Below are 23879 nucleotides of genomic sequence, written 5' to 3'. Positions count from 1 at the left end.
TGAAAGAAGATAGAGACATATTGCAGCAGGTGGTTTTCACCCACATTGGGTTTCCACCTTACATCTTGTGTTCTTTGGTGTGACTATCTGTTTTCTTTGTTCATGCTCATTATTTTATGGTACTGACATGCAAAATAATTCAAAGATCAAATAAGGAAGATTTATTAAATTGCTAGATAATACTGATTCACCCCCCCTCTCAGTATTATTTCCAACATCTACAGCTAGGATGAAAAGAAAGGGAGATAGTGGATCTCCTTGCCTAATACCTATATATGGATTAAAGGTTTTGGAAGGGGATCAATTTATAATTAGGATAGAAAAGTCAGGTGAAGAAATGAGGGAGGAGACCCAACTCATCCATCTCGAATTGAAACCATAAGCCTTCCAGATACTAAGGAGGTAGGACCAACTAAGGCGATCATATGCTTTGGATAAGTTTAGCTTGATCAACATACCGGGAATTTTAAGTTGTTTAAGAGAGTGGACAACTTCTTGGGAAGTGATGATTCCATCTAGAATTTGGCGGCCTTCAACAAAACCAGTTTGTTCCGGAGATATGAAACTGGGAAAAAGAGGTTTTATCCTTTTCACCATAATGGTGGAGATAATTTTATAAATGAAATTACAAAGGGAAATAGGTTTGAAACCCTATGGATCCTCAGAATGGTTTGATTTAGGAATTAACAAAATAAAAGTATAATTAAGACTAGGATGAACCTTTTGTGTCCTTTGGGATTCTTCTACCACGTCCAGGATATCTCTCCCTATGAAGATCCAAGCAACTTGGAATAATTATACTGTGAATCCATCAAGTCCCGGGGATTTATTTCTGGCCATACCTTTGACCACTTCCTCTATTTCCTCTAGTGTCACCACCCTCATCAAAGTAAGAGTCTGATCCCTACTGACCATGTGAGGAATATGTTGGGTCTTTGAATAGCCTCCCATCGATTAGGAATAGGTTACGAAGAAGGGAATGGAAATGATCCACTAGAAGGTATTCCATCTCTTCATGTTGAGCAAGGTGATTTCCTGTAGTATCCTTCAAGGATAAGATCTGATTATGTTGCCAATGTTGAATCATGGCCTTGTGGAAGAATCTTGTATTCCTCTCACCTTCCCTAAGCCACTGGACTCTATATTTCTGTTTCCAAAGGATTTCCTTCTGTTTCCTCCTTTCCTCGATATGATTCAAGATCTGACCTTCTTCCACTACCAATTCCTCTGACTGACCTTCTATGATTATACATTATTGGATCCCTTGCATTCTCTCTTGAAGACGTCATTGCTCCTTCATAATATTTCCAAACTTCAACTGGTTCCAACATTTTATTTGTTGTTTGAGGTCTTTTAATTTGAGCTGGAAAGTATGCATATGGTTCCCGCCTTGCACAGTATTGGACCTCCACCAACTTTCCGTTTTACCCGAAAACGAAGGGTCCCTAAGCCAAAAGGATTCAAATCAGAAAGGCTTGTTTCTAGGCACCAAATTTAGGTCCATTTCCAACCTAATCGACCAGTGATCTGACCCCGAACAAGGAAGGATTGAAGCTTCAAAAACAGTATCCCTACTTATCAGTTGTTCTGAAACTAGAAATCTATCTACTTGCGAAGCAACCTGATGAGAGTCTCCCTGTCGATTATTCCATGTATATATCCCATTAATGGTTTGAATATCTACCAACTTTAGCTCCATAATCAGGTCTCTGAACACTTCCATCTCTGAATCCATTCTACTTATCCCACCCATTTTCTCCTCCGCCGAGGAAATTAGGTTAAAATCACCATCGATTATCCAAATCTCCTCCAAACATAGACTTCTATTCTTTCCTATATTCTTAAGGAAAGCCTCATTTTCTCTTATAATGATGGGGCCATAAAAAGCCGACATTAACACCCAGTCTTAGGTTCCTATATCCCTAAATCTCCCTGAGAGGATTCAAGGAAGCTAACCCAATTGTCAAAGATTATCTCTCTTGGATTCTAGAGGATAGCCAGACCTCCTGTGCTTCCTATGGCATCTAAGGCCATAACCTCATAATGAGGTTTTATTCCTCGAACAATTTCTTTCAATCGATCCTTAGATACTTTAGTTTCCTGAAGCATCATAATGATCAGTCTTTCTTGTTTGATTATTTCCTTTATTTTTTTCCTCGACTGTTGAGGCCTCTCACATTATAGGATATGTTAGGGTCCAACCCTAACCCCCTTATTTATGCAATAGGGTCGAGTCATAGTTATAGTTAGTTAAAGAGTCAATAAAGCCCATATTAATAATTGTAGGTGGTTGACCCGCATTTAAAGAAAGGGACCACAGTTAGTTGCAAATGGGCCATGGTATTATATAGATGGTATTGGAGGTTGCCCCCTTGAAGAGGCAAGTGAACATTGTTTTCATCTCTGAATAATAAAATGCATGTTGTTATTTCTCATTTTGTTTTGTGTTTTGGGTTGTATTTCTTCACATATTTGGTATTCTGGCATCTTCTCGCAGGTCAAGAGCATAACAAGTGGTATCAGAGCACTTTCCAGGGCCGGTGGTATCTCCATTTTTTTTTCTAGAGACGTTTTCTGGCGTCTTTAAACAACGGGATTTGTCGTTGAGCACATAAACCTACGGATTTGGGGAGGCATGCATGTAGGAAATAGAAGAGGTGGTCATGCTTCTTGGACCCCCTTGTAACCCCTGTGGGTACCCCTTCGAGTAGTAGCGCATTAGACAGAACCACACATGGAAAGTCTTCCACGTACCCTCTAGGTATATCGGAAGCCCCCTAGGCTCACCTGAAACCTCGTTGTAGTTAAACCGTCATCCATCTTGCTGCTACAGTACACTGATAACAATAATCGAGGAGATTAATCACACATACAATAGGGTAGTTGGGTAGTACAACTAAGGGTACGGTTGATCCTCCTTAGTTAGAGCCCTAAAAGATTGGGCTGAGTACTACTGTTGGGCCCTTATGTATATTGCGATTTGTAGCACCTGACACTCCTTGAGACCATAGTTCCCTTGTCTCTTTGAAGATTTCCCATCATGTTCTTTACCCGATAAGATCTAGTAGGTTGGGTTTTGTGTCGCCGCAATGATCAGATCCACTAGAATACCATTCAGATCTAGCAGCGGGGGTTTCGGTCGCTACTGCATTCCTACTCACACTCTAAAATTGAGGGTTTCGCAGATAGATCTAACCATTTGTGCAGGAAGGATTGTGGCTCCTATACCTTAGGCCCCTCCCAGGATGCTTATAAGAGACTTAGCCCATAAGAATCAGGATGACGGGCTGGGCGAGGTGGTACCATTCACTTGTCAGCTTCAATTTTCGGGCAGTCCCAAATTTTTTGAAAGTGACGACAAGTGAACCATATCTATGTATGGTAGAAACCAAAGCTCAAGCTATGGCCAATAAGAAGATGGAATCCCTTGAAAAAAGGTTGGAGGAATTATCGAGGCAGATCCAGACATTGCACGACACATTCACAAAGGGAAAGTCGGCATTACAATCAGAGGCATATGATTTTAATGAAGACCATGAAGGAGAATCTAGCCATTGTCTTCATTTCCATGGAAACCACCAACATTCCCACCCTCGACCACCCATGTTGGACATGTACAAATTTGATGGCTCTAATCCAGCAATATGGCTATCACAAATGGACCAATATTTCATGTTGAATCACATCAGAGATGGTGAAACTAAGCTACGTGTGGGAGGCCTTTAATTGGACCAAGAAAGATGGCAATGGTGGCAATGGCATCAAAAATTCTATGCAAGGCCAATTACTTGGCAATCTTTCTCAAAATCCCTTTGTGAACGCTTTGAATGTGAATCCAATTTTTTGGGTCGTCTTACTAAGCTTAGACAGATAGGCACAATACATGACTATATTACAGCCTTTGAGGCATTAGCCTTCCACACAGGAGGTCTGGCAGATGAATTCTACTTGGAATGTTTTATCAGTGGTCTCAAAGATGCCATCCAAGCTCACGTCTGGATGCACCACCCACCCACATGGCTGGAAGCTTCCACAACGGCTCGCGAAGTGGAACACACTTTAGCAGCCCAGTCACCTCGTCCAAATTTCATAGCCAAGGGATGCCCCACCTAGTCTTCGGGAACTACCCAAACACTTAAGGTTCAAAAGGTGTGACCGGCAGAAATGGCGGAAAGAAGAAAACAAGGATTGTGTTACTATTGTGATGACAAATACTCCCCGAGGCATAAGTACAAGGAACCCAAATTCTTTCAAATTGATGCTACTGATCATAGTTCATCTGAGGAAGCCCCATCCTTTGAGGGAATAGACGAGGAAGATGAGGACAACCAACAGGACAATGAGCTACCATCTACACCAGCAGAACCATTTATCTCACTCCATGCTTTGGTAGGAATTTATTCTCCCCAAACTCTCAAAATCAGAGGTTTTATTAAACATCGCCCTATAGTAGTCTTGATTTATAGTGGCAACATGCATAAATTTATCCATCAGAGAGTCGCAGAAGCTGTGCATTGTTTTGTCAGAGCAGTCTCTAATTTCCAGGTACAGATTGTTGATGGGGGGACAATGAAATGTGACAGTCGTTGTGAAAATATCAAACTTCAGATGGGATATTACCACCTAAAGACCCACATGTTTGCCATCAACATGGGTGGGTGTGACATTGTCTTGGGTGTTGAATGGCTCTGCACACTCAGCCCAATCACAATGGATTTCCAGGAGTTATATATGAGCTTTAATAAGAATGACCACATGCACACCTTCACGGACTCCAAGAAGGTACTCCTTTTATCATCAGCTCGCATCGGATGGAAAAGTTGTTAAAAAAGGGCCACCATGGAGTTATCGCCCAATTTAATGCCATTCAGGCCTTCGAGCCCCCTACTCTTCATATTCATCCTGAGATGCAACAGGTCTTAAACAACCATCTGTAGGTCTTTGACAAACCTCATGAGCTTCCACCATTGAGAGGGGAACATGATCATAGCATTACTTTGGTCCCAGGGGCACAACCACCGAATGTGCACCCATATAGATACCCTTTCGCCCAAAAGAATGAAATTGAAAAAATCATCAAGGAACTCATGGAAGTCGGTGTCATTCGTCCTAGCATTAGTCCTTATTCATCGCCGGTGGTCATGGTGCTCAAGAAAGATGGGGAATGGCGTATGTGTCCAGACTTCAAGGCCCTCAACAAGCTGATGGTCAAATATAAATTCCCTATCCCGATTGTTGATGATTTGCTGGATGAACTAAATGGGGCTCAATTCTTTACTAAGCTAGACCTTCGCTTAGGCTATCACCAAATTCGCATGAAAGAGGTAGACATTTCGAAGACTTCTTTCCGAACTCATGAAGGTCATTATGAATTCCTGGTCATGCCATTTGGTCTCTGTAATGCCCCATCCACTTTTCAGAGCCTCATGAATCACCTGCTCAAACCATATCTCAGAAAATTTGTCCTTGTTTTCTTTGATGACATTCTCATCTACAGCCTCACTTGGGAAAAAAATCTTTAGCATGTAGACCTACTCTTGTAACTGCTCGGGAAGCATAAATTATTTGTCAAATTTTCCAAGTGATATGTTGGCATGAAAGAAGTCGAGTATTTGGGCCACATTGTGGGGTGTGAAGGTGTCAGGTTGGATCCCAAAAAGATCCAGGCAATGCAGGATTGGCCACAACCAAAGACCCTGAAGAGTTTGAGAGGATTCTTGGGTTTCACTAGCTACTATCACAAATTTGTCCGCAATTATGGTCACATTTCTAGACCCCTCACTCACCTTCTCAAGAAAAATTCATTCCCCTAGAATGATGAAGCACAAAAGGCGTTTATAGCTCTCAAACATGCCATGTGTTCCACTCCCATATTGGCACTACCTGACTTCACCAAATCTTTTGTGATTGAATGTGATGCTTCAGGTACGGGTATTGGGGTTGTCTTAATGCAGGAAGGTCAACCCTTGGCCTTAATTAGGCAACAACTAAGTTGGAAACACCTGGGACAATCTACCTATGAGAAGGAGATGATGGCCATCTTACATGTAGTGGATACCTGGCGACCATACTTATTGGGGTGGCGTTTCCAAATCCGCACAGACCATCAAAGCCTTAAATATTTTTTGGAGCAACGCCTATCCTCGCCACAGCAAAATAAATGGCTAGCCAAAATTTTGGGATATGATTATGAGAGAATTTACAAGAGAGGGCGCAAAAATGTCGTAGCGGATGCTTTATCATGCCAATTTGAGGAAGACAACACCCTGCTAGCAATCTCTCTTCCCATTCCAGAGTGGATTGAAGAATCTTGCAAGGAATGGTTTTCACATCCTTCGCTCTCCCAACTCATTCATAACTTGCAAGCAGATCCAAATTCCACAGTGGGCTACTCTTGGAAGGATGAGATTCTTCACTACAAGGAAAAAGTAGTGATATCACTGACATCCACCCTCAAAAGGCACATTTTGGCATAGTTGCACTCATCTCCCACTGCAGTACATTCAGGCTTTCATATGATTTATAGTTGCACTCATCGTTCCTCCTTTTAAATAGGCATGAAAAAGGAAATTCTTACTTTTGTAGCTGAATGTGATGTGTGTCATCACCACAAAGGAGAAACAGTCAAGTCCAATACCTGCCTCAATCTGGATGGATGTTTCTATGGATTTCATTACTGGTCTTCCGAAGTCAGGCAACAAGTCAGTCATCATGGTGGTTGTGGATAGAGTTTCTAAGTATGCTCATTTTTGCGCCCTACCCCACCCTTTTACACCCACTTTGGTGGCTCAATATTTCATAGACCAGATCTTCAAATTGCATGGCATGCTCACTTCCATTGTGTCTGATCGTGACCCGACCTTCACCAATAACTTTTGGCAGGAAATTTTCAAGCTACAAGGAACCCAACTCCAACTCAGTACTTCTTATCATCCCCAAATTGATGGACAAACTGAAGCAGTCAACAAATTTTTGGAGACCTACCTTAGGTGTTTCACTTCAGAAAAGCAACATCTATGGGTACAGTGGTTACCTCTAGCTGAATGGTGGTATAATACTAACTATCATGCCGCCACCAAGATGACTCCATATGAAGCAGTTTATGGTCAACTCCCCCCTTCACCTACCTCTTATATCCTTGGATGCTCTAAGGTATAAGTAGTGGATCAACTCCTATAGAACCGTGCAACCATGAATGCCCACCTCAAAGATAATCTCCATCAAGCTCAGAATCACAAGAAGCAACAGGCATACCAACATCATTGAGAGCACACATTTCAAGAAGGGGATTAGGTATTCTTGAGGCTGCAACCATACAAGCAAAAATCACTCAAAGACAAGGGTCGTCAGAAATTATCTCCAAAATTCTACGAACCATATCAAATACTTCAGCGCATTGGAGAAGTATCCTACAAGCTAGTCTTTCCACCCACTGCAAAAATCCGTCCCGTCTTCCATGTCTCATGCCTCAAGAAAGTGGTAGGGAACAATTGCAGAATTCAAACCAGTCTACTGGAATTGGATGAAGAAGGTTCAATCTGGCTCCAACCTGAATAGGTTCTTGACACGCGAGAACGACACCTACATGGCCGCATGATCAAGGAAGTCCTCGTCAAGTGGAAAGACACCTCTCCAGAAGATGCAACCTGGGAACCAACCACTATTCTTCAACAGTTTCCGCAGCTTCAGCCTTGAGGACAAGGCTATTTTTATGGGGGAGGGCATGTTAGGGTCCAACCCTAACCCCCTTATTTATGTAATAGGGTCGAGTCATAGTTATAGTTAGTTAAAGAGTCAATAAAGCCCATATTAATAATTGTAAGTGGTTGACCCGCATTTAAAGAAAGAGACCATAGTTAGTTGCAAATGGGCCATGGTATTAGATAGATGGTATTAATAAAACCATGGTACTGACCCATGGTATTGTATGTATGAATCCTATATAAAGGATAGAGACTCCCCATTGAGGAGCTTCGTGTCTTATTCTGTAATCGAGCCCTACTCTATTGGAGGTTGCCCCCTCGAAGAGGCAAGTGAACATTGCGTTCATCTCTAAATAATAAAATACATGTTATTTCTCATTTTGTTCTGTGTTCTAGGTTGTATTTCTTCGCATATTTGGTATTCTGGCATCTTCTAGCAGGTCAAGAGCATAACAAGAGATGATTATCATTGAGAAGATTTATTAATTTGGTGGAATATCACTGAGAGCGGTACCACCCTTTTTGAATTTACCAACAAATCCCCAACCATATGGCTTGATTCTTGTAAATTATTTTGACCTCGTTTCTTTCCCCATTTCCCTTTTGCACCTTGATCTCGGTTATTTCCTGGTTTGGACCCAAGGTGCTTTGGCTGATCCATGCAAATTTGGATTTGCTTGGCTTGATATTGTTGAAAAGTGTCTCTATAAAGTTTTTTTTTTATCTTCTGGAATAAATCTTTCATTTATATTATGCCATTCATTCAAAAGCCTCTTAAGAACTTTTTCTTTTGTGCTCAACTCCTCTCTCCTTCTATCGATCTCCATGTTTTCATGATCCTTCGGTCTTTCATTGTCCTCCTCATCCGAGGGCTCTTCCTAATATTTCATTTTAAGTTTATTTGTTCCTTTGGGTGGAAACCTGAAATTTTCAGTGTCAGTATGTTGGCCTGGATCCCTTGTACACTCCTTATCTTCCATCAATACTTCACATCTATTGTTATTAGCTTGATTTTTCCGCTACATTTTTTGAACATTTTCCAATGGTGATTTTGCATTCCTCTTTTTGTTGGTAACCTCTTGAAAACCCTCTTGATCTTCCTAGGGCTTAGGGTTGTCTTTGAGGTTTTCTGGGTCCCTTGTTCCCATTTGATTCAAAGGGAAATATTTAAACAAATATCTATATTCATGCAATTTTCAACAACGAAACGGTATATGCTCATAGCCTAGGGGTTGTTTCCATAATTCATATTGGTATTCCTTCTCAATGAATCTAGGAAGGGGTTTCGTGATGTTCATATAGACACAAATTCAAGCATATGAGGTGTAACGACCTCGACAAGTGGAATCTGCTACTTTAACAAATTTTCCAATGGAATTACCAATTCCTTCTAGTATTTTGGGATCCCTAAAGTCAACTGGAAGAGAAAATAACAACACCCAAACCGGGGCTACCATGAATATTTCCTTATCCGGGTTGTAGCATTCTTCCCAATTGAAGAGACCGGCCTTATAAAAGAAATATGGCCCATTTTCGGAAACCCTCTCCTTATCCTCTAGGCTGGTGAAGGTCACCTTGAAAAATCCTCGAGCACCCCATTTCAGATAAATATGCCGTTTCGACTACCATTTTAGCTAGATACATTTGATGACATCTCTCTTCGAGCGCCAAATGTCGATAAATTTATAGATCACGGCATGTTTCTTCATGAACTTGCTATAATTTTCAAGTTTATTGCTTGGAATCACAAATCTTGGTTTTTTAGTTGTTCATGGCAAGCATTGACCCCTGATCCATGCTTGACAATAAGCCCCCATTAGTGGATTTCATTTGGTTCTTCCCTCATTGCTGGTCGTCGTCGAGGCCCCTCCCTTGTTGTTCATTCTTCAACTACAACATTATGGTAGGATGGGATCTCTCCCCTCCCAGCTATCTCACTCATATGAACTGTCAAAATTCATTGAATGGATATTATGTCTAGGGTTGTAAGGACTGACATTGCAGAAAAGTTTTTAGGGTCGGCAGGTTGAAACCCTAGCAAAGCCCATTCTCTGATAAATTATTTTTCAATATAAAGTTAGAATATGCTAATTATATTATTTTTTTAATTAGTTATGAAATTAAAATATAACATTTTGAAAATTTAGAATATTTTTGACTAATTTTGAAGTATAGTTTAATGTATATTTATTTGAAAATTATATTAAAAATTACATAAAAGTAATAAATTAAATATAATTTAATTTCAAAACAATTACAATATACATACCACATTCTAAAAATATAATTACACTGAAGGTGTTGCTCTACGGGCTTTGGCTAGGCAGATTTGGCCAATCAGAGCATTCGATTTTCTTCCTCCTCTATCAAATCAATTTTTACCACATGGAAGGATCTCACAACTCTTGGATTTCATCTCTGATCTCTGAGTTCAGTCTTTTCTTTCATTGGTTGTCTCAAGTTCGAGTCCCAGGCTGTGTCGTCAGTCTCAGTCCAACCTGAATGCAACACTTGTGTGAGCCCAAGTGTGAGGAATATTGAAAATGTTCCCTTCACTCAAGGTTTAGCTCCATTGTCTCCCAAGTCTAGATTAAGCATTCTAAGGACTGGTATTAGGATTACCAGAAGTACATGTGTAATGTGTTTGTAGACGATTCATCATCTTTTTCATGGATGCAATTGTGATCTTTCCCACGAGTGGCACATGAGAAACTTGTTCCAGTGGGATTTTCCAAGTCATGGGCATGGAAAATTTTAGGGGCTAATGTTCGCCCAGTGGGCTAATTTTCCATGATTTTTCCACAAAAAGATTCGCCAATTTCCAATTTTTATAAAAGATGATTCGCCCAAATTTTAGAATATAAAATTATTTTACCTTAAAAATCGCCAACATTATATAGAGACTATATATAAAATCATTATAAATTTGAATAATTTTACAAATATATCAATAAACATTTTATAGTTTGCATATCAAGGATTAGTGGGATTCGCCAATGTTTTTAAACTTCAAGAAAAATTTCCATCCTTAAAATTTTCCTTGGTCATGGGATCAAATCGCATAGCCCACATCTGCTATTTTGGTTGTAATAATCTTAGAATCAATCAGGGCAATAAGAGGGTATTCTCATTTGTTTCTCTTTTTTTTCCCAACAGGTCCATGATATTTGTACAAAGGACAATGATTGTGTCATAGGTCTTCAATGCATATTGTGTAGTTCAGTGGGTGACTCGAGTTACAGATGCACCAGGACTAATACTACAAATCCAACTTTAAAGGCATCATTCTCAACTTTGAAAGATTCTGATTGATTTTCATTTAATTTCTTTGCAAATCATTGACATTTTCTTTTATTTTTGTTTAGGTGGGTGACCTACCTTTCAATAAATACTCATGGTTGACGACCCACAATTCTTATGCAATCATTAGAGAAGAATCGTAGACGGGTGTCCAAAGATTCACTTACAATAACCAAGAAGTTAATGTTACAGATCAGTTAAATGTATGTATGGCCTGTAAAATATTTTAGGGCAATTAGAGTATTTGAAGCATTGGGAATTTAGCGGAGACTTCAAGCAATTAGGATATTTAATTTTGGATTTTTTTGCAGAATTGTGCTAGAGGACTAATGTTGGACATGTATGATTACAAGAATGGTGTTTGGATTTATCATTCCTCCGGAGGAAATTTCTACAATTTCACAACTTTTGTATGTTAAAATCCCAAGTCCCTTGATTAGCTACTGCGACTTTTATTTATTTATTATTAAATTAAATACATCCGAGCATAACTGTCTACATTTGAAGTGCTATTCGGGATGTTAGGGTGTTATTTTTTGTTGTAAATCAATGTACCATACCTCCAGGTCCACATTATTAAGGAGATTTTAATTTACCCAAATACCCAATAATGTTTATGATAACCAGTGAAACGACAACCTTGGATATAAAGTTAAACTAGTCTGACTCATATTGAGGTCTATTTCATTTAAGAGATTTGAACCTAGCCATGTCAAGCATTAAATACATTGATAGATTACAAATAATTATAGATTTTGTCAACCATGTTTAAATTTAACTAAACCAATATTTAAATATTTTGTTTATTTGGAATATGGTTCTGTTACAAATGCCAGTTGTGAATACATTGAAGGAGATTCAGGCATTTCTGGCAGCCAATCCCTCTGAAATCATCACCATATTCATCGAGGACTATGTCAAAGCTACCAAAGGTTTGACCAAAGTCTTCACCGAAGCCGATTTGATGAAGTATTGGTACCCAGTGTCTGCCATGCCCAAATATGGCAGTGATTGGCCCACTGTGAGCGACATGGTTGTGAAAAACTATCGCCTTATAATATTCACCTCAATAGCTTCCAAAGAGGCCTCAGAGGGAATTTCTTACTAGTGGAACTATGTGGTGGAAAATCAATGTAAGTTTTACAAAACCTATCCCATGCCTTGAATGATGTATATGGAGGGATTGATGAGCAATTATTTTTGCAGATGTGGTTGTTGGTATGGTAACATGATATAACACTAATCACATTGAATCAAAGAATATAAACTTAAAAGCCTAGTCGCTAGTTCTCGATAATTTCTTCTCAGATCAACCTAGTCTACCCAAAATATATGTAGAAAATTCTGATGCACTCTTAAACATTCTAAGCATGTGTCACCAGGCCTCAAGAAAATGACGGGCTAATTTCTTAGGAGTGGATTTCTTTCAAGTGCAATTTATCACTTGATTTTTTGAATTTACACTGAACAATAGTTAACCTTGGTGCTATTATGACATATACATAGAGGTTAAATTTTATTGATCCATGTTAAACTAGGATTGTTACGTTCACATATATTTGTGATCATTGTTTTAATGGTCCTAAAGTGAAAGTGGGTTTGGGTTTTTGAATTTACATAAACCCAAATCTTCAACCTTGGTGGGTTTTATGACATTCATAGAAAGGTTAAATTTTATTGATCCATGTTAAAATTGGATTGTTGCATTCACATTAGAATTGGATCATTGTTCTATTTTTATTTTCACACCATGCTATATTCATTACGGAATTTTCTCATACATTCCATTTTGTGTATTGCTTCAAATGCAAAGCACGACAACCTGATTTGTCCCATTTGTGGATAAAAATGGAAGGAAGTTTTCCTGTTGCATTTACTACAGAGCTCCAAACACATAATTCCTCTGGCATTTAATATAGAGATTTAGACAATGTATTCCTTTCAGAGCTTTGGACAAGGTATACCTATTTCATTTACTACAAAGCTCTAGCTCTGGGACGAATACCTCTTAATTGAGAATCTAAGTCAGGAAAACCTAAGACGGTGGGAATCTGTTATATGAAAGAGGAATTGGTTGATCACAAGATAATTTCACCCTTGAGTCCACCATCATTCCTTCAAGCCAAAAATAATGGCAATTAATGTCATCTTTCTTGTGGAAAAAGGAGGGTAGGGTTACTGCACAAGATCATGTACTTCCTACAACACCACAAAACTCAAATGAAAGCAAAGGTGAGCCAAATGACATGAATTCCAACAACATAGATGACACTAGGTGACACAGATAAAATTAGAGATTAGATGATGATCAAGAATGGTGGCATTCACATTAAAAATAGTAGCATTAAGCTCAGATTAAAAACGTGAATGTGAGGTTAATTATGTAGTAGTAGAATGATTTATGGAAAAAATATGGTGCTCTAAAGAGTGAAGAAACAAACTGTGCCTGTATGTCTCACCATGTTGGCAACACTAGTGAGATTCATCAACATTTTGAAAACAACCATTTACATACCCATTCTCATTCTAGACCCGAAAATGATCATTTGGAGCATAGTTATTCTCATTCGAGACATGGGCATTCACTCATGGAGAAGAACCTTTCCAACCTGGGCATAAAAATACAGTGGAAATCGACATGTCTAAAAATCACCGAAATATTCATCGAACTATGAAAGGTATTTTCTTAGACATCTTAGCAGATACTTGAGTGAGGGGGTCAATGAGATGGAAAACATTACCCTCTTATTTAAAATATCTACACAAGGAAATATACTCTACAGATCCAAAACAACTATAACTAATATTTACTAGATGAGAAGAAAGGCCACTGAATGGGCTAAATTAGACCTTCTCATCCCTTACTACGTCTATAAATATTCCTATAGTGCAGGTTATAAGAATTCCAATGCTTAAACAAGCCACCTTACAGTGTGATGATTTTCAAACCTCAATCTTTGGACGACAACAATTAAAGAGAAGATAACTTCCATATCAAGACATATACACTACCTCTAATAAAGGTAGTTCATTTGGAAGGCACACAAAGCTCTTCTATATGCAGCATGAGAACATCAACAAACTTGTTACTACTCTTCCCTGTGAAAGTGGAAAGAGACTCTACATGTACAAACCCAAACGTATGATGGAAAAGAAGGACAACATGGTCCTAACCCAAGCAACACCACTCATTATTGATACTTGAATTGGATATCTAAATGGTCTACATAATAGTAAAATATTTTTCTAAAAGAAGTTACCCAACTTCTTGGTTTATTTTTAGATGTGTGAATGTTTCATTTGACCATATAAAAATTTCCTCAGCTCCTTAATGTTTTCTTATTTGTAGCCTTGCATATTTAACCTACATAAGTCAATCTCAGTGCCCACATGCACCTTATGCCTATAGGAGCTGATGTGAGCTCTGAACCATGAAATGCATTTTACGTGATTAACCAGTGCATTTTATGATATTTTATGTGGAGAGACAGACATGATGGGTGTTTTCTATCATATTTGCCTTCTCTCTATTATTGACCTCTAACTTGCAAAAACTTCAGAGTATATGGTCATTGGATGATCCACAACTTGTGTGTAAATATCCAAAGGTTCCACTTTTGTGTTTTCTTCTATTAATGTGAAAGATATTCTAGAGGAAGGTACAAGGTGAAAAATTCTCCAACAAAGTGTATCCATGTGAACATAGTGCACACCATTATAAGCCACAACAATTAGGTTGCCTTGGAACAGATATTGGATATTATTTCATTCAACAATCGTTCTACAAATGAACACCACCGACCTATGATGCTCCTTAGTCAAGCTTGTTGGAGTAAGCTAAAACAAAACTTCTTTAAGTGGTTGTCTTGGCCATTTGCAGAACCAATCATAAAAGAACTATATCTAAAATCAACTATAAAATGTTCTGGCTATAATTTAGAGAAAAGGATGGTATATGTAATGTAATTATGCATAACTTTTCCCATAACAAGTTGTTTAACACAATTTCACTTGTGCACTGTATTTATTACACCACAAGGCCCATCAAATGGGACATCCCTTGTTAGGATGGAAAAATAAATGTTGTAAAGACCCCAAAAACCTTACACATATTAAATTATCCAAAGTTATACATATATGTTAATATTTCCAATGCTTTGGAGATGATTGTATGTTGTATTGTCTCTTGACAAGAATTGTATTATTGACAAAATATCAAGGCGTAGAAAGAATGTTGATTTCAAACACTGATGTAATCTTAACATATCCAACTGAGATAGTGAGAAATGTAAGATATTATTAATCCCTTTTAAAAAATATTAGTATATTTGATATTAGTGAAAAACGTTTTCCAAATGATATCATCATGAATGATATGGACTTAATGCAGATCATAAAATAGAGAATCTCAAGATTCTTATAGCCTACTTGAGATGTAGTGACCTATTCATAAAGTGGTACAAGTCAGAGCTAATGCAATGCACCACTTGAATATTCTAGCAAACTTGAGACTTCCTAAATTCCATCTTAGGCTTGAATGTTTGTTTATAAATCATCGACCACTACATTCCTACTTAGATCATATTGAATATCTTTGGAAGATGTATCTAAAACTATTCCATAGGTCCATCGATGCTATTTTTATATTGATATTTCGAGTAGAACTAAATGTGGAGAAATGTGTTCAAGGCCACTCGATATGGGGGGGCTGGGAGGCCAACACCGTGCAAAGAGCATGTATGGTGACATAGCATTATGGAGGTTACTTATGAGGCATCTACTAAATGAGATGGACAGTGCACACTGCCTCCCAGGTTTGAAGTTTTACAATGACTTTACATCCTGGTTCTTCCTTCGATGGTTCTCAAAAAGTTCCTAAAAAAATATTTAGCCTAATTCTTCAAGGAAAATTTGGCATGTATTCTAATACTTGTATACCCACTCGTCCTTCGTGAAATGAGAATCACAAACTATACAACTGCCAAAATGCTCATAATAGTTGTATTATGAAAAGAGGGATGAATTTGTGTGTGAATAAGAATATGGCTATGATTAGATTATGCAAACATAATCATCAAAATGCCTTAATTTTCTACTACATAAAATAATAGGATGAAGGCATTATTGTAGAAAATAATGAAATAAATGATCATATCATTGATTTAGAATACCTTCAATGTGTTAATTGACCCATATTGAGGACAATAACTGCAACAACCTATGTTATATAAGATGAAAATATAGGAGGAACAAGTGTGCAAGTGTTAATCAAAGATTGGAGGAGTCAATTTTTTTTGTAATTTAATTGTGCTATAGGTCTGAACATATTAAATGAACTTTTCACTTGATTAACAAGGGTTTATAGAGTCTCATAAAAGTTTAAGACTTAAGTTCACATAACTACAACCAAATTTTTGCTGGAGGTTCAGGCATGTTTCAATTATCTAAGAAGGATATGTTTCAATAATCAACCATGAATTGCAAATGCAATTGCCAAATGTGGATGGCACTAACTTTACCTAATAGGTCCCCACTCTTTTTGTTGTGAATCTGGCATATTGGACATGCTGACATGTCCCTCCTATGAGTTTGATACACAGGGACAAGTGTCATGCAGAGAATACGTCTTGTGCATGCCCAACTTGATGGAAAGAAATGTCCTGATGTGTCAGACCTGTGGGCATGCCCAACTCGCTAGAAAGAAGTGTCCTAATGTGTTTTAGCAACACTATGCCTTCATGGAAATCTAAGTAGATATTGTGACGATGGTGCCTCTACAGGTTGCCATTATTTTGTTGAGTTCATCATTTCTCAATCAACAATGTTTTTTGTCTATATAATTATATTTTATTTCTGTTAATTTTTAGAAATAAGATACTTTATCCTTTATCCTTTATATGTGTATATGTGCATGGACTAGTTAGTATTTACATGTCCCAATTTAAGAGTCTATGATATCCATATCAAATACTCAAGTTTGTATATCCCTTTATCCCCATGTCACGTGAGATAATGTTGGTGGCATTTTCACTAGTGGAAAGCACCATCCAAAGTTTGACATTTTTTCCTGTTGCTATGGATACACTCTGAATAGGCATCAAAGAAAGCTTAAACATGTGGTCACTCCAATATTCAGACACCTATGCAGAGCTACAGGCTTTGTGGAAAATTCAAAATCCTTGAATTACACTTCCAAAGCTTACATGCTTGTTAAAGTAGGTTGGTGTTTTTAGCAATCCATCTTGTCCATGAGCTAAGATATAACGTGTCTGGATTGGCTTAGTTGGAAGGATGGATAGCTTGTTGATGGAAATAGTGGGCACAAGAGCTTCAAAGAGATAGAACCTCCCCATACCTGCAATAAATAGGTCATTACAGTGACGATGCGTTGAGTTTCACTGGAAATGCTTCCATTATAGTAGAATTCATGGTTTCATGTCTTGGATGCACAAAATATCCAAATGCATAATGGATGGATAACATCCCTTGGACCCAAGGACACACTGTATATCTTAGTGATGCACCCGAGAGAACATCCCTAAGAATGTTGAGTCTTTTCTATGAATTTGTCCCTTCAACCAGCCTTTCTCCCAATTAAACAAAAAATCATTCATCAAGTTTTAAAAAATTTAACCACCTACATTGAAAAAATTGCTCAGTAGCCAAGGGTGAATCGGAGAAGCAATAATTGAAGACATGATGTGGAAATTGAGTGAAGAATTAATCTAAAAGTGAAATAGATAATTTGAAATATGAAAATATGAATGGTGAAGCTGAAACTAAACAGTGACAACACTGGAAATATGAGTACTGAAGAATGAAGTTTTAAACTGAGGAGTTCTACCCTTCAATAGCTAATTCTAGACACCATGTCCTTGCAAGAAAAACATTACAGTAAACTATAAATGTTTCTTATGAGAGATGTTAAGGGTTTTTGAACAAATATATTATGCCCCACATTGATGCCATAGGGCTTCTTGTTGGGCACATGCATTTCCTTTTCTATTTTCTACCTTTTAAAGTAATGGCAAGTTTATTTATTTTTTTTAAAATTAGTTTGGAACTTTGGATGTCCTCTACTGTAGGAGATGTTCCTTGATTTTCTGAAAATTTTATGGGGATGTCCCACATTAGGTTGGTGTGTTTCCATAGCTTATGAGTGTTTCTTTGGAACCTATTTTCATGGTGGTATATGTTCCCCCATCACTGGGATTATCCCCTGCGGAAGGAGATGCTCCTGTAGAAATTTTGGAATTTTGACTTTAGTGCAATTATGAAATTTCACCTCACCTCATACCGAAGGTTTCCTAATTCTAAACCTTATGAATATTCATCCTTAATGCTGATCTGAAATATAGCATCTAGGAACAAATGTAAGGATGCCAAACATATGCCAACAAGTTTCATTCCTTAGGGAACACTTTCTAGGCATAAAATCAGATGATTTAGATCTACACCGTTGCAAAAAATACAGATTTACAAGGGTAAATCTATATTGTTATCTATATTAATGTTAAATAACTTAACAATTTCAACTTTGTCAAATTAGCAGAAAAATTAGTGCTAGGAATGACAAAACCAAGAAGACAATGAATGTTGAAAATCGAATATGCAACAAAGACAATTTTGAACAACTGAAAACTTCATGTGTATAAAGATGAAGTACATGTATATATTGTTATCTTGATCCCAAGGTTACCACGAGCCTCTAGCTCTCCAAAACCCTACCTAGGGAAAACCATGAAAAACTCTAGCTCCACGAAAGATCCTCCAAAAATTAGTATCATTCTTGCATTATTCCTTCTTGCCAAGCAAGATGTCTCCTCACTTTTCTTCAACTCAAGTGTTGTTAGGGGATCTAATCCCTTCAATGCTTTGAGCCTAGAGATTTCGTGCAGTGACACTTGAATCAACAACCAGAACACATCGTACAAATGTGTATATACAACGATACAAATTTATTTTTAAGCTATATAATTTAAATAGATATTTGATATATAAGTCTAACTTGTATGAAGTAACATATATACTAACAAGAACTTGTATGAAGTAACATATATACTAACAAGATATAAATATTTATGTACATTTATAATATAATACAATTATATATAAATTTACCGACTTTAGAATATGACATATGATATAACATTTGTGACTAATACTTCTTTTCTATAAATGCTAAAATTTGTAAGGTGGAGATAATAGAAGTTGAGATTTATGACATGAAAAATTATCGTTGTATTTGAGAAGCCATCTGCAATATGTAGAGAACTGCATGATTTTGATTATGTAGACCTTGGTGTACAAGTATTCCCATGAAGGTGTGTTGTTCTTTCCATTATTTCCATGAAGGTGCACAGATATTCCCGAGATGGCATTTTGGATTTATGTATTTTCTCTAAGATGGATTGTTCATTATGGTCTTCGATGAATCCAAGGATCTTGGCATAGTCATGACTAGCAATATGTGGTAGTGGACTAGTTCAACAAGATGGTTTATGTATTTCATGCAAGTAGACCATCATTGGCCAAGAGACAATGATGTTATTTCTCCAAAATGTATGGGATGCATTTTGAACTTCTACAGTCCATAATCTTAGACAGAGACAATAGCCTTTTTTGGAAGGCATTGTGTAATGTGATGGATACTAAAAAAACTATTTCATTCATTTTCACCCTCAAATGAAGGGTTGTCACAACTCGAGTTCAAGGCCCCTTTTCGTGACTTATCTTGCAAGGCAACGCATCGATGAAGAATGAGCCCCTTTTCGTGACTTATCTTGCAAGGCAACGCATCGATGAAGAATGAATGATTGCAGCAAAGGAAGGTAAAATTCCAATTATACCGGTTTCGATTCATATTCACATTAAGTTTTCCATCTGGAACACATCTCACAAACCCAGGCGTAAATTTAATGCTCAGATTTTGTATACGTTAGTTATGATGTGTGTTTAGTTTCATGCTCTACTATTTATATTGTTCGGGCAACCTTCTTGCATTGCCAAAGTTTCCAGAGCTTAGCTTTTAAGTTCTCCCCAATTTATACAGCCTTAGGTTTACTTATTTCATCTCATTTCATGGCAAGGGTTTATTCTCTGTTTTCTTTAATATTGATTCTTGGAACTGTGGTTATCTTACCCTAGAGCTCTGCAATCCATCTCCATGCTGAAGGAAAGTATGGCAGTTGTTTCACTGGGGAACATCGTGATTGATGCAGAGGATGAATAATGCTCCATGATAATTGGGTCTGGTTCATTCAACGTGAATTTGTTATTAAAAAGGAGAATTTAATTATACTCACGGTTCACTATATGACGTAACAAGACTCTATTAGAGCACACAGATAAGCGAATATTTATAGGCGAATTTTTTAAGCTGGGAGCTACAATTGCCTACCTATACGCCAATGAATTCTTTAATCGAAAGTGTCAAAGACAAATACAAATGAAATGATTAGCTCCATGTGCTATATATATCAACAAGATGAAAGTTAACTTATTAAGCCTAAAGAAATAACCACGAGAACAATAATTGTCTGATTTGTCCATAAGAGATGGATTTCTTATGATAATATTCCAGGGAAATTAAGAAATTGTCTTCACTAGAAATAGCTAAAAAATAAATCAAGTAGATTTAACGAAGAAAGAGTTAAAAAGACACAAACAAAATACCGTTGAGATTATTCGTAAGCATCCAAAACTCAGCATGTGACCAACTCTTGGAGAGTCCATTGTTTCAATTTCCAATAATGACAAAGTTGTGGGCCATATTTTTCTCTTTCATTAAACACCACCATTTCATATCAGATCTGAGAGATTATGCTAAGTCGTTGCCTGCATGTAACAAAAAGGTATGGGATAGCAAGAAATTGGACAGATATTTTCCACTGATAGAGAAAAATTGTGGCGTTGGACTCCTTTATCACGATGAAATGAAACTCAGGATCCCTATCTTGGATCATAGATCCTAGACCATTGTTAGGTTGTTACAGTCCAATCTGATCAGTTAACTATATAATCACTTGATAGATTAACAAATTTAATGTATGTTTCTTTCTTTTCGATTTAAAAAATTCAATTTAGGTTTCTTCCTTTTCGATTCAACCAATTCAATGTATTTTCTTTGTTGTTGTCACATCTAGATTTATCTAATCATCTTATAAACAAGGAGGTCACATATATATCTATTCGTATGCTAAATAAAAACAACATAAAACATAAGGAGTCAAATTATCTAAGAACATCCAATGCATTTGATTCAAACCAGAGTAGCTAAAAGAGTGTCACTTGGAAAATCTAACACCACCACCCAACCTAGAATTAACTTCATCCAGTTCCCATCGATCAACAACCTCTTGTTGATCTTTTCAAACGGTATTTAATTCACTGCTTTCATGATAAGGTTTTCTATAGCGGTGTCTTGCTTTTGTGGATATTTTTATCCACTTGCCTAGGCGTTTCCCATAAAAACTTGCCTTTCCCTCGGGTGAGGCTTTTATGTTTTTTTTCAAACTTAGCATCTTTCTCGAGCTAAGCATCATAATGGAAATTTATCTCCCATCCTTTAAGCTTATCTAGAATTTGATCTAGAATTCTTATCGGGAAAGAATTATCCATTCCCATTCACCAATGGGATTTTGTTTGGCAAGAATCTCATCTCTAGATGTCTCCTTTTCAAAGCATTTAAATTCCCTTTTTCTATTTGGTAATAAATTATTCACTCACATTTTTACCCCAGTCCTAGATTTTTTTCTATAACTCAGTCTAACTTTTCCAAGCATGATAACAATGGAGGGGTATTACATTCCCCCTCTTAAATTCACACCATCCTCTGTGTATTCTCTAGAAATTTATGCATCTTATGATTTATTTCCTCGTTCGTAGGTAGCCATTTTTGGAATTACCGGTTCCGATTACGTTGCCACCTGAATCAGATCTTTCCTAGATATAGGATAGAAAGTATTTCTACCAGCAAGTCTCCTTCAGGTGCTACTTGTAACATTTGTTTCAATTAATTGTGTGAGAGACATTAGATGCCTTCTTCTAAATACTAGTTTACAAACTAAAAATATCATAACTTTGATATAACGGTACTACTATTTGAGTATCCACACGTTTAATGTTGCTCGCAATTTAACTATGATTCCTTATTTCTAAATTCATTGCATTTAAATAGTAGGAATAAATGTATGTTATTCCAATACATTTGTATTCATGCCGAACACTTACTTCTTGTAGTCTCCCTGCATCAATCACATTATCCACATGTTTTCAAACAATGTTAGTATCATTAACAAAACATCAAGTCAATTCCAAAGGTTCCTTTTAATCATTTATTCACAGCTACATTTAGTGAATAGGTGTAATCTCTTATGGAATTCAAAGTAGGAATCCTGAACTCTTCCCTTCGTACTGCTCACATCAAGGAATTACTAATTACCGGATTGTCTGTATCATTTTAGTTTCCGGATTCTCTGTATCATTTTAGTTTGATCTCATAAATTCAATATCTTTGTATCTAATATATGTCTATTATATATATCTCAATGTACATATCTTACTACTACCAGTCTATGGTGATCGTTTTGTTATATATTTCCATTCATTTCCACAAATATATGGAAGTATGAAAATATTACCAACATAGATACTTAAAGAGTACCTTGGAAATTTTAATTATCATCTATTCTAGAAATTCTTATTTTTTTTTATACATATGAAGATTCCCTTCCATGGTTTAATTGTACCATGCATCAAATTTCCCTTAAAATATTTCCATTCAATTAGGCTACTAGATTGATTTGCTATACATTCTTAGTACATTCAGTGGCATTTACCAATTCATGTTATTTTTGGTATATAGCCTCTAAAGACATATCCATGTTGCTTCATACACTATCCATTGTCAATCTACATGATAACTATTACTTTATGGTCCACCTCGATTTCCATTATACTTAATATCTTTATAATTATGTTTAATCTTATTCAGGTATTGGCTTGAACCACACCATTTGATTTATGCATATGGCCATCATAATACTTTAATCTTATTTGATTATGAAAGATTTATAACTTTAACCTCACATTAGTGTCACACCATGGATTGCAAATTCATGGTTAATTTATTAAAAGTACCCCATAGTTATATTCTCTATTCCTTTGAAATGTTTGGCTGGAGCTAAGCAGCCATATATTGGGTATTTAATGTCCTCAAAGCAGCTCGCAACTTAGCCCGATAACACTGGAGCGGGCAAATATTATTTAATGCAGAATTTTCCCGCTCCCGTGTTATCGCGTTAAGTCGCGTGCTGCTCTAAAGGCATTAAATACCCAATATATGGCTGGTTAGCTCTTTCCGAAATGTTTGGCCAACTGGCTAGAAATTTCATCTCTTATAACCATTACCACGGTTGTACTCTCGTCCCAACGTTTATTAATTCCATATTATTGTGGACATATACCAATGTTCGAACTGCATTTTTTTAATACTTTATTGTAGCTGAGATTTTCTCTAGCTACGCTTGGGATTGGAAACCAAAATCTATATTACATGGGTTACCACATTTAGGTATGGATACAGGAACAAAGAAGTTAGTGCCCCCTAGCATTCCTCTTGGCTAGTATTTTAAATTTCAATGTCTTCCATATTAATTGCAGCCTTTGTAGCAAAAGAGAGAAATTAAAAGAAATCCCTTCTGTCTTCATTTTCAATTTATGTAATGGTTGGAAAAATTAAATAATCAACCTATACTTCAAATAAAATAAAATAACTTTTTGGATCAATGATAACTCAACTATTACCTCCAAAAATCTTTGGTCAATGAAGGTAAGTTTTCCATAATTATATTATATCACATGAATGATAGCCTA

At 36.9% G+C, this 23879-nt stretch overlaps 1 pseudogene; it reads left to right on the top strand.

Moving 5' to 3' along the window:
• Positions 1–3691: 3691 nt before the first annotated feature.
• On the top strand, positions 3692–12408 carry LOC149186385 (PI-PLC X domain-containing protein At5g67130-like; annotated as a pseudogene).
• Positions 12409–23879: the final 11471 nt, after the last annotated feature.

This window comes from Pinus tabuliformis, chromosome 3_1, assembly GCF_031772625.1.
Source record: "Pinus tabuliformis cultivar Carrire ecotype Pingquan chromosome 3_1, CPIR1, whole genome shotgun sequence".
NCBI classification, from domain to species: domain Eukaryota; kingdom Viridiplantae; phylum Streptophyta; class Pinopsida; order Pinales; family Pinaceae; genus Pinus; species Pinus tabuliformis.
This window is presented reverse-complemented; position numbering and strand designations above follow the sequence as displayed.